A 13440-nucleotide genomic window follows, 5' to 3' on the forward strand; every position below is an offset into this window, starting at 1 on the left:
TCGACAGGGAGTGGGGTTGAAACACTAAATAACAATTTGTGTGTGGATTAAGGAAAGTCTTCAAAATATCAAATGATTAAACTAGTTAATTCATTAGAATGCGGCACTAAACCATGATCAGATCAACTTTGTCACACACAAAATTTCATCAAAACGAATTACTCAATCTGGTGTTATTGTATTTCTGTTAAAAAGAAATAAATAACATTGATTCTATTAATCTAACGTTTACTATTTTTAATGTTTTCTAAGAAATTATGGCTGTTAAATACATTTTACTTGACAAAAAATTCAATTTTTCTATTTTTTCCCAAATTTCCCAAGGATGTTTTTTTTTTTTTTTGCTTTACCCACCACCTTTAAATATCCATTATTTTTACATCTCCAAATGTGACACAACAGGGAAGGCTTCCCTTCTCGTTTTAAATGAATGACAGCACAAATTCCTTTCAACAACAGACAACTTACTTGCGTGTGGGACGTTGTCCTTCCCCATATTCGAATTGACGCTTGGACGTCGATGGCAGCTCACCATTCGCTCCACAGCTACTTCCCTGAAACAGAGGAAACACAGGGTTCTTAGGACGGACAGGGTCGACCCTAGCAGGTGTGCAGTGCATCATGTAGTAATCAAGCAAAATTCCTCAAGAATTTCTCACAAGATAACTTATAATAAGTCGAATAAATATGCTGAATTTTGAATGCTCAATTATCAAAGTAAGTGCCGATTTCCCGACAGCATAACATAGTTTAAGAAAAATATAATGTTAAGGAACATTGTGTTGGTTCATTGTCCATTATTATCTTTATTTACCCACAGCTTTAGTATCTAATGGTTGCCTCTTTAGACATTCTGTCCTTCTGCATGTCTCCTATTACACTGTACAATCTAATGATTGTTGGCTTTGTTTTTGGTGAATGTAGCTGAGTGTATTGTCTGTTTGTGTCACTTTGTTGATTTGCTACCACCATTCAATGGTGTATAGCTGTGTACCCTGTCTAATGTGTATATATATTGTTACAAATCCTGTAAATAGTAATTATTGTAGTAACGTAACCTGTAAATAGTTTCCCGTAATGAATATACAACCCCTTTTTCATTCGGCTAAAGTATACGACCCCTATTTTCTTTTCTTTTGATAACGGTCTACGCATTTCGGGAAGCCGAAAGAAGCGTGTGGAATATTTGAGAAATTTCTTTTCGGTGTCTATATAAGCGTTAGCGATGGATAAACAGTTAGTTTCGATTGATATTTCGAACTGAGAAGATTTTTGCTCTGTTTATAGCGAGGCATTTCACTGTGTTGTTTTCGTATTTGGAAGTAAATACGTGTGTAAACATTGAGTTTACGGTGTTGTGTGATAATTGCTTAATTGCTGATGAATAATTTAGCAGTTGTTGAAGATCTTTCCTGTACATAGTGTAAATAAATTTCCTGTGTTTTTATCAAGAACTGTGTCTTCATTTCAAGAAAGTGGAAGTCGCACCGAATCCGTTACAATATATATATATATATAAATATCCATATCTATATGTATGTGTGTATATGTGTGTGTATGTTTTTATTATTATTAATATTATTATTATTATTGTTATCATTATTATTATTATTATTATTAATCTTTATGTGAGTTTAAAATTGTGTAAGCAAAATTCCTGTCTGTCGGAATATGATTTCATGTATTATTGCATGCATTTTGTACGACATATACAATGTATTAACTCACCGATTAACACAGCTGTCTCCAGGTCCCCATCCAACCGTTTAAACCACACATAGTGGTAGGTACGGGGGACCCTGAAGTGTTATGTTCATTATTATCTACTCTTTACACATATGCTTCATTTGGTTGTAAAATTTGTGACAGAACCGGTAATCAGGCATGGATACAGGGAAGGGAAATGGTCCCCTCCTGAAGCATGAAAGGGTGCCTTCAAAAAGGAGCACTCGGGGCCCAGGGAGGCCACTAATGTTAAGCCCTTAAGCTTTTATAGACCTAAACAACGAAGACGTATTTTATATATTACATTTAAAAAAAGCTATACTGATTAAATACTCCCGCAAGCATTTCAAACAACAAATTCTGTTTTCAACAATCGCAGATGCGTGGAGAGACAGTGGAAAATTGCGACTCCCCTGAGAGTCAAACATATATGAATGACAAACTAAAATTTTGTAATTTTCCCCCTTTACAGCATTTTTTTCGAATTAAAATCATGAATGAACTACCGGTTTCAGTTCAGGGCTCTTGCCCCGAGTAGTAAATTTAAACATGGCTCAAAAACGAAGATCCAAAAGGATGCCATGAGCTCCTTGACAAGACTAAAGAAGGCTTAATATTGCATTTTTAGGACTTTTTGGAAAATTTTGCTGTTTGAACCACCAATCTTAATGACCCAATTAAATCTCTGATACACCCCTTCCACCTTAACTTAATCAAACATAGCCTGAAAATGTTGGCTTTAAAATCCAAAGTGTGTGTTCAGAGGACAGCCCTTTTTAATGTCATAAAAATTTGCTTAATGACAATGTTCCTATTTCTTTTTCGAAATTTTTGCCGAGAAGTGGGAAAGAAATATCTAAGAGTTTGTGCATCCAAACCATCCTTGTGAGGACCAGGGTTGGCAAGGTTTTTCCCACCACCGGTAAATACCATGGTAAAAACCGGTATTTACTGTCCTGGGAAATACTATGTTTTTCCCGCATGGAGAAAAGCTGATTTTTAAAAACATCAATTCCAAACAATCTTTTAAAGTATCAAAATTGAGTTATAAGTAAATAATAGCTTGGAAGATAGAAAAAAAGAAGAAACTTGACAAAAATGGTCAATTTTTCATCATCTACTTACACATTGGGTTTTAGCATCATGTAATAAAGCACATTAGATGCTTTTTGCAGTGTTTCTAATGCATTCAGATAGAAATGTCTTCGACCAGGGCCGGATTTAGGGGAGGGCAGGTGGAGCTACTGCCCCGAAGCCCCCACAACAAAAGGGCCCCCACAATAAAATTTTTACAAAATATCATAACTTTCACGGGTTGAAAATATCATTCATATACATATACATCAAAATATTTGGATATATATCAAAGTATCGGATATTTTCGAAAATATGATGATTTTTTCGAACCCTTATTAGGGGCCTCCACACTTCCACTTCCGGCCCTGTCTTCGACTGATTTGTGAAACATTTCATTAGAGTGGACAAGAATCTGGCAACAACTGTTACTGATAATGCAAAAAAAAAAAAACATTCTGTGTAAATATCACACCGAACCAAAATTTAAAAAAAAAATTAATTTGAATTTTGACATCTTGAATTCAAATTATGTTTTTCGCAATCACAAGTGTGTGTATGTAGGCGTGTGTGTTTGTGTGTGGGTATATGCGGTTCACCTCCAGTTTCGCCGACAGTTAAAATTTCCTGCCTCCTCTAGTATTTTAAAAAGTATGACTGAAACTGAAAAACGGGGGAACGAAATTGTGTGTCGGGCGAAACTGGGGGGATACCGAACATTTGAAAAAATAAATAAGTAAATAAAAGAATAAATAAATAAATAAAAATAATTGAAAAAAAAATTAATTTGAATTTTGACATCTTCAATTCAAATTATGTTTTTCGCAATCACGAGTGTGTGTTTGTGTGTGGGGGGTATGTGTGTTTGTGCGTACGGGGTATGTGTATGTGTGTTTAGGCATGTGTGTTTGTGTCTGTGTGCTGGCATAAGTGTGTGGGTAGTTGTGTGTATGAATGTGTGTGTGGGGGGGGGGTATGTGTGTGTAGGCATATGTGTTTGTGTCTGTGTGCAGGCATGAATGTGTGGGTAGTTGTATGTATGTGTGTATGTTTTTGTATGTGTGGGTGTCTGTATGTATGCATGTGTGTATGTGTTTGTGTGTGTAGTTGTGTGTGCGTGTGTAGGACATGGATGCAACCTGGAGACGGCTTTCGCTATAGGAGCAGCATCGTGAGGAGCCGGTCGACGGTGATGCTGCAGAGGGTGCTGGTGGGAAAATAAAATGATAGCACGTCAAAAACAGTCAAATGAAAGCAATAAGCAATCGTGATTGCTCAAAAAAAAAGTTTCATAGGTCTACTTAAAAATGTAATAAAAACTTTGTTTACATTAAACACAAATTATTTATTGCTTCTCCTGATGACCCTGCTATTTTTTAGTTTAAGAATTTTATTTTATTATGTTCTAAAATATTTATTTAAAAAATTAATTATTGTTAAAAACTTTTGAGAGCAAATTTTATGTTTTATACAATAATTCTTATTTATTTATATTCCTTTAATACAGAATAATTTTAAAACCAAGAGAATTTTGTAATAACTATTTATTTTTAACTTGCATTTTACACCATCAGATTCAGAAAGACAAAATATCTTACGCATTGTTATTTGGAAGTTTTTCGTGGTTTTTAGCACTTTTTTCCCGGTATTTACCACTTTTTCTCAGTATTTCCCAGTTTTTCCCGGCGGGATGGGAAAAATAAGTTTTGGACGGGAAAAAGCCAACCCTGGTGAGGACTGATGTGGTCGATAAAAATCTGATAAGTTGAAATTCATTAATGGGTGAGGGTCGTTTAGACGAGTTTTTAGGTGCACAAAACTTAGCACTGGTAACAAAAGTTTATTTTAAAATTCATCCCATTATTCTTTTATTGCAAAACATTGGGTTACCTTAAATTTAGTTTCATTTCGGTAGAGTAACAGCAAAACACAAAAAGTCTCACTCACCCAGTTCATCTCGACTTTAATTTGATCTTTCACTTTCGTGGAAGTACTCGATTTCCTTTTTTCTCTTTCTGAGAGAAAAAGAAACATTATAAATTCAAACACATTTTTCAACAACTCAAAAATGAATTCCTTGAAAATCAAACATTAAAAAAGATACAAGATTTTAAAACATGGGATTTAATTTAAATCATTTATTTACCCTCCCCCCCCCCCAATTCTGCCTTAATTATTTATACTGGTGATGCAACGGTTGAATAAAAACAAAGCACAGGTCACATTTAAAGCTTCATTAATAGTTAAAGGTACATTATCAGTGGTTTAAAAAATGATTTGGAGTGAGTTTTTTTTTATCATAACATTATTTTAAACATTAAAAGTATTTGGCCGAAAACACCCCCTTGCTTCTTGCTGCCTCAAATGATCTTCAAATTGGTGAGAACAAAATTCTTTATCCTATCCCGATTGTCCAGGTAGTATCTTTCAGAACATGAAGTTCTCTAATTGTGTACCCAATTTGGTGATCACTTATACAGTAGAAGACCATTATAACGCACACCTTGGGACCAGAGCTTTTGCGTTATACAGGTTTTTGCATTGTATAGATCATTTCTCAAATTTTGAAACTAATATTCAGAATGTATCTATATAATAGCACTTCAGAATGAGTTTTATCTGCAATGAGTATTAAAGCACCCATATAACAATTTAGTCATTCACAAATAAATATGTTTCACAATCAAAAGAAAGTGAGCTATCTTGCCCTTCTGCCAGCTTCATGGTTTGCATAACAGCTGCATTTTCAAGAGCCATCTGATATTTTCTTTTTACTGTGAACACTAATTTTCATTTTAAAACTTTGAATTAAGATGGAAAGATGAAAAACTGTTTCGAAATTTAATTTGCCTAACAATTTTTATGTTTGCAAAGCAAAGCAGAGGGATTTTGTAAACTTCAAAACTTATTGTTTACTTCTGAAAAGTAGTGCAATTTATAGAGAATTGCATTATATAGGATGGCGTTATAACGGTCTTCTACTGTATTCAAAAATACAGTAACTTTATTGGACAAAAGAAAAAAGAAAAACATATCTGCTTAAAATGCTGAACTTTATTTTTTTTTTTTTTCTGCATCATAATCTTTTGCACAGGAAAAAAACTTTGCAGTTTATGCAGTTGTTCTTCACAACTGTGAACAGGGTTGTCCTGTTTTGTGCACCCCGGAAAAAACCGTCCTGGACAAAATGTCATTTTTTGTTCATTTCGTCCATATTTTTGGTAAACTGAAAGTTTTTAGTTAAAAATTTGAAGTTTGAAAATAATAAATAATTATATAGATTCTTCCTATTCAAGTACTATTTTAATATAAAAATAGCATACATAAATATTAGAGACGTACCGAGTAGCACTTTGGCCGAGTACTCGGCCTTTCACTACTCGGCCCAGTACCGAGTTACCGAGTACTCGGCCGAGTTACCAAGTACCAATTATGTTTTAAGAAGAACCACCGACACTTATGTGATGAATTTTGAACTTATTGGACTAGTAGTATAGACCTCCTTGTTCATATAATAGTTTTTAAAAATAAATTCCTGTTGAAATTTAATTACTCATTATATATACAATTTTGTTTGTGTCAAAAAAATTTTCAAAAAAAAAAAAAAAAAATTATTTTTAAAATTAAAAATAAATAAATAAAAGGTACGATTAATCAAGTTGGAATTAAAACAAAATACAGTAAAATCCCTCTAATGCGGACACTAATGGGACAAATTTTTTTGTCCGCAATATAGAGGTGTCCGCAGTACAGGGGTTTAATAATGTTATTTGCATTGGAACTGGAGAATTAAAAATTGTCCGCATAAGAGGGGTGTCCGTTAGGAAGGAATTTACTGTATACCAATCAATTATAGTTCTAGTCCGCGAAATATAAATAATTTTTAAAAGCAGATAAATCAAATATACGGGAACACTGCAGACCACGTGTTTCTGCCCCCCCCCCCCCCCCGTTGCAAGGAACATTTTTTTTTGGTGTATAACATGTGAGCTAAAGAACATAAAGACATTCGACAAAAAAATCTGACATTTGTCGGATGTGCCTTTAAATCTACGAGCTCCCATTTTGTGCATTGAAAAAGGAATTCCTTGTAACGCCAAAACACGTGTCTGCAGTGTTCCTGCACTGTGCTTTTAACGTTGTTTTATTTCCTTTTATTTTTTAAGCAAAGGTATTTTTACATTTTTTATAACTAATTTTTGTTTGTAGCAAAAATCCATTTTAAATATAAAAATTCCATATTTTCTATACTTACCATTTTTGCGTAATTTTTAATAAATAAGTTTTATTAACTTTGGGGACATTAAAATAAAGATTTATTCCATTGAAGCATTATAAACTTCATTATTCTCAAACTTTAAATTTGACTTATAAAATTTAATTGTAAATGATTGCAGAATATAATGCTTGCTCTTTTTTTTAAATAAATTTTAGTATCTGTCTTGGACAATATTCAATTTTTTACAACTACTCGGTATTGGCCGAGTATCTGATCAGAATTTGGCCGAGTATCAAGTACTCGGCAAATTGGCTGAGTACCGAGTAGTTACCGAGTACTCGGTACGTCTCTAATAAATATGTATATAAAAAATTGATTGAAAAAGATTTTAAAGTGAAAATGAAAAAATTAAGATCAGTTGAAGTTTATGTAAATGTGTAAATAAATCAAATGAGTGTTAATAAGTTATAATGCATATTAATAGCATTTATAGAAACATATCAGCTGTGCATTTGAGATATTTATCTGCGATGTGGAGGTTTATTGCCCATGATAAATGCATTTATAAAATTAAAAAGTAGAAATAAAAAGTTTTTAAAGGTTGGAGTATCTCAAAACATTAAAATCATAGTTAACAAAAAAAAAAAAACTACTTGATATTAATAAAGGAAATGTTGACATGAAATGAAAGCTGTTTTTGTAACACAAATACAAATATGATGATCAGCAACAGGTTCTGAAACCAGCTAGGCTGTTCCTAGTCAATTTATTAGTCTACAATAAAGATTAATGGCCATTTAAAAGCTATCTACCCCCTTGCTCATTATAGCCTCTTCCGGTACACTGTTCTGAGTACCCACAACCCTACAAAAATAGTAATTTGTATAACATACCTATATCCATTAAAACATGCAGAGTACATAAATATTTTGCTATGGGGTGACACCAATAAAAACTCGTAAAATATAACAGTAAAATGTTTTTAATTAAAAATTTTCGTTTTGTATGTATGTCTCCAAGCATTTCTTTTGACTTTTCTATTAAATTTAATTTCTACTATTGTAATATATTATACTGTAATCTTGCCCAATAACTTATTCACATTCTTAAATTTTATTAATTTTAAGTAAATTATGATCTAAAATAGTTGCACCTATGTGTAATTAATTTTTTTTATTTATTAAAGTCTAAAGATGACAATCATTCTATTTTAATTAAATGATTAATTCATAATACAAAATGTTTTTGAATTATATACTAATTTTATTGCACCATAACAATAAATTTATATGTGGATAATCAGTTGGTGTTTCATTTCATCCAGTTTCTTCGGGCGTACCCGACTTTTAACAAAAAAGTGGACAAAATAGCAACCCTGACTGTAAATCCAACAATAAATTGAAAAGGTTGTGTAGGAAACCATAAAAGTTGAATGGTTATTTTTCTATTTTCAGGAGCAAATCCAGGATTTTTTTTCACACTACCTATATTTGTGAAAGTACTGTGTATCAACAATCTATTTTTGTGAAAGTTTTTTTATAAGAATTGTATTTGGGATCTTTCAAAGGCACATTCTACTTTTTTTAAAGAAAATTAGAGCAATATAAATGGTAGTTAGAAAGGTTCAAATGTTGTTTACTATTATTTCTAATGTTTTTTTTTTGGGGAGGGGGGGCTAAGAGGTAGGGAAATTACCATTTTATCTAGCTAAATAGGCTTTGTACTGTGTACAATTCAGGAAATTATCATCCCCCAAAACAATGCTATGTTGCGTAAATGCAATTTCGCAAAAAACAGCTAAAAATGAGTTTAATACTATGAAAGTTGTTACCTAAGCGATTGTTCATATAAATCATCTTAGCATTTCATTTTATGAGTAAACTGTGTTTCAAACAGAAAAACAAGTTTTCTATTTTAAAAATAAAGATTTTTGTAAAATTTTCGATTTTTTAATATTGTTTCTAGAATGTGCCGATTTTCAAAGATAGTTTTGTGAAGCTGCTGATTTTATAATTTGATTTTTGTGAAAGTACCGATTTTAAAATAAGATTTTTGTGAAGGTACCGAAAAACGGTAGTAAAATCAGCCTGTAATGGGCCCTGATTTTAAACTGTCATATTGAATAAGCAAATGAAAAGGTTGAGAATTCTACACCACCTCCCCTCATTTATGTCATACTATTCAATTTCAGGGGCCAATCCAGGATTTTTTTCTCGCTACCTATTTTTGTGAAAGTATTGCAACATTCTATTTTTGTGAAAGTTTTTTTTTATCAACATTGTTTTTGTGAAATTTTAGAGGCATCCTAATTTTTGTAAAAGAGAAGTAGAACAAGCGAAATTTTAGTTCGAAAAGTGTAAATGTCATCAAGTATTATTTTTAACAGGTTTCGTTTTTTGGGGAGGTGGGGGGGGGGGGGGTTGGAGCTAAAAACCTAAGAAGTACGAAAAATACCATTGTAATTTCAGCATAATGGGCTATGTACTGTGTACAATATAGGAAATTATGAGAAAAACGGTTTCCCAAATCATATGTTGAAAGATTATTGCATAAATACACTTTGGCCAGAAAGAGCTAAAAATTAGTTAAAATACTACAAATGGTTTCTATTTAAGCGATTGTTCATATAAACCAGCTTCAAATTTTGTTTTATGAGTAAATTTTGTTTTAAACAAAAAAATTTATTTTATATTTTAAAATGCAAATTTTTGTGAAATTTTCGATGTTTTTTTGAAGCTACTGATTTTATTATTTGATTTTTGTGAAAGTACCGATTTCAAAACAAGATTTTTTTGAAAGTACCGAAAAACAGTAGCAAAATCAGCCTGTATTCGGCCCTGAATTTTTATACAAATTTGGGTAAGAGAGGAAAAAAAAAAAACAATCCTTTGCATCAAGAATGATTTATGCTTGTATTTTAACCATTTAGATTCCTCTTTTTTTTTGTATTCGAACTAGTTTTAAAAAATAAAATAAAAGTCTTAAACCTTCGAATATGTACAAAGTATTTTGTTTTTTCTGGTTTTATCCAGAAACTTTGTATACATTTATTGTATGAATTAATGAATGGTCAAGATTTGATTTACAGACATTACTTGTAGCCAATTACTAAAGAAAACCCTTAAAAATGTCAATGTACTAAAATATCCATCAAGCATGATGAACATATATTTCATAAAATATATGTAATTATAAATTTATAAAAGTTTCAATGCATAAAAATAAATGCATTGCATCACAAATTCTTACATCTGATTCTGCAGAGATTGAAAGAACACTTTTGGCTCTAAGTAAAGAAGAAAATCAAATAACCGCTTCATGCGTTTAATGTTTAAGTTATTCATAGTCCATACAGTCGAGCTATTTCATATCTTTTTTCCAATCCACAGCATAAAAACTAATGATACAACCTTAAAGTCACCCAATTACCAGCAATAAATGAGAGAAAGTTAATTATGAAAAGCGCGCCGCTTGTTTTGCTTCTCCCAAGTGAACGGGGCAAATCAACTTTTGTAAAGAGTAGAAACAATTCTAACTTCATTGGATACGAACGAGTCAAAAAAAAAACAAAAAAAAAAATCACTCCTTTGAAAAAAGAATTGATTAAAGTACTTACTTTAAAGCTCTGAATCCGTACTTAATTGCTTTCGAGAGACAAGACCACTTCCAAACAACAACAAAAAAAAAATGGATGCACGCAAAAGCAAGCTACATAGCTACATTACAGTACATTAAGTAGTTCAGTCAAAGAGAACAGAGAGGATATTTGCACAGAGGGCTTTTCCTCTTCAATAATTATGACACATTGTAGTCAGCAAAGATATTTTTTTAACAAAATAAAAAAAAAAACTTTTGAAAAGAAAAAAAATATTTTTTTTACCATAGCAGAAAAAACAAACATATTGGGATTATCGTATAAAATAAGCGAAATGACAAATTCCTATTCCTATTCAGAGTCACAACTGACTACAACTGTATTTATGTCGAGGACTGCATACTAAGTGCCTTGCCTCCATTATTTTATATAGATGGCAGCACCATCACCGGATCGAACAGTTAATGAAAATTTAGAACTAGTCCAGGAGCTAATAGCTACCTAGTACTAGCACCCCCAGAGGTATCGTTTCACTTGGAGGACATTGAGACCACGAGCATATTTAACGTCTCCCAGTCCCCTTTAATGACGACGGTGGGTCTTCGACCATCGAGGTTCGAACTCCAGACCCTCTGGCCCCGAATCCGACACTCTACCTAAACCAGGGGCGTAGCTAAGGGGGGGGTTTTGGGGACAACCCCCCCCCCCCCCCCCCGAAACGTTAGTCTCAAAAAAAAGAGAAAAAGAAGAGAGAAGAGAAAGAAAAAAAAAGAAGAAAAGGAAAAAATTCCAAGCGATTATATATATATATATATATATATGTAGATAGATAGATAGATAGATATAAAAGAAGTAACCCCCCCCCCCCGAAAGTCGGGTCTAGCTACGCCACTGACCTAAACATCCAAAAAAAAAAGGTGAAACCTGTTGCAAATTACTTCTTACCCTTCCAGCAAGAAGGGGTAAAAAGTCCCAGCACTTTGCGCGTCGGGTTTTGGGGGGAAGGGGGGATGAAATAATCCTCTATTTAAATAAAAATAATTTCTATTACTTAAAAAAAATTCTGAAACCTCGCAGAAACCACTCTGTAATAGTAAAACAATAAACTCTCACAGAAAAAAATCTAATTAACAGGGGTGCACAGGTGGGGGGTAATGGGGGGGGTCCATGGAGCAGCTTTGCGTCATTGGAATTTTTAAGGCAGCTTTTTCAAGGGGTATTTCTTTCTTTTTCGAGGACTTTTATTCTGGATGGGTACTCCGTCACACTTAAGGGGTGTGCCATCGCTTTGAGGGGGGACCCTGAATTTACAGTCTAAAATCAACTATTGCAGTGAAGTTCACGAAAAAATTTCCCTGACTTAAACTTTTCCGAAGTACTAAATGCCTCACAATGATATGGTAATGTCAGAATGATAATTCTAAAAGATCTAAGCGAGCTCAGTAACCAAATTATTTGTGACTGGAGTTATTAAACTGTTTAGAGCGTTGGAAAACAAAATTCCTGTGCAGCATAAAAAAAGTCCAAATTAACCAAAGTTTCCCTACCTCTTCTTGATTAACTTACTTCAACTTTTCTACAATCTTTTGCCATCACCATAAGGGTGGGACAAACCGGAATTGCCAATAGTGAGACGGGTAATGCTGCAATTCTGCACCCTCTAAGTCAGTGGGGTTCTCATTTGCAAACTGGTTATGTGAATTATGCTAAATATGCCGACATATACTTGCAACACTATCTGAAACTTTTGAGTGCATTATGCGATAAAAAAAAATTTGATCACATCAAACATCAGCTAAAACATCAGCGATCCAGCGATCTAACGCAGTGACAAATTCAGGTGGTCTCTAGAACCTATAGTGATTTAACGATAGAACAAGTCTTGATGAGAGCAATGAGCAATACAACAATAGAATGCTAAATATTTACACCTTTTTGTCTCCCAGTTTGGAAATCACAATCCGTTTCTAAAGCCCCCAGAGGTTTCTTCCCTCTCAAGTTGGTAGTGGTATTGCTCGCTGATGACAAGGTGAGTTGCAATGAGACCTCTAACGTTCGGGTAGTTACGTCAAAGGACATTAAAGGCAAACAATTTTGTGGCATTTCTTTGTAAAGGAGGTAAGCAGTTATGTCTTTAGCTTCTGTTACGAGGATAGTTACTATCTGTAAAGATGTGTAAGCCCAAACTATCTTTTACACCGAATGGTATGAACAGTAAAGATGGAATAACAAATTGCTAAAAACTTCTGGTACGTGTTATGCGCTGATCCTTCATCAGTATTCGATGAATCTGGTTTCAGAAGGAAAGAAATCCTGTATCGTTAATATGCTATTATCTGAAGCAAAAGGTTCATCCACCATCACAGAACGAACAGCTGGGTGTCATATATGAGGCAGTGAGAAGCAAATAAGGGATGTAAGTGGACATTTTCAAGTTTTGAATAAAACGCGTTTAAAGATAAGAACCAAAGATAGGCTTTCATTGATTTTCTTTTCTAAATCATGCTGTATAGAAACAACTACCAGGTCTATTAGTACCATTTCTTGCCCCAAGATAGAGGAGAGGTTCACCAACCATTTGTACTGGTTATCTCCAAATTTTTAATTTTGCCAGACATCCCTTTGCTTCTCACTGCCTCATTTGTAATAGATGGAAGATACCTGCTTGATCATATTTTTGGTAATGATATGTAAGCTTCAAGGAAATATGCCAGCAGTGCAGTGTATAGGTCACTTGAAAGTATGGGAAAGCTAGTGTCATTTTTGATGGGTGCAAAGAAAGCACCACCGAAATATAATCTGCGTACTATTACAACAACCAAGCCTT

At 33.3% G+C, this 13440-nt stretch overlaps 1 long non-coding RNA gene across 1 annotated transcript; it reads right to left on the reverse strand.

Annotated features, from left to right (window-relative positions):
• Positions 1 to 467: 467 nt before the first annotated feature.
• LOC129232358 (uncharacterized) lies at positions 468 to 10498 on the reverse strand. The gene is made up of 3 exons (XR_008581342.1): positions 10268 to 10498; positions 4747 to 4814; positions 468 to 554 (listed from the first exon to the last, which is right to left on the reverse strand). It is a non-coding gene; the product is annotated as an uncharacterized LOC129232358 (long non-coding RNA).
• Between the last annotated feature and the right edge of the window lie 2942 nt (positions 10499 to 13440).

Source organism: Uloborus diversus, unplaced genomic scaffold (assembly GCF_026930045.1).
Source record: "Uloborus diversus isolate 005 unplaced genomic scaffold, Udiv.v.3.1 scaffold_12, whole genome shotgun sequence".
In the NCBI taxonomy this organism is placed as follows: Eukaryota; Metazoa; Arthropoda; class Arachnida; order Araneae; family Uloboridae; genus Uloborus; species Uloborus diversus.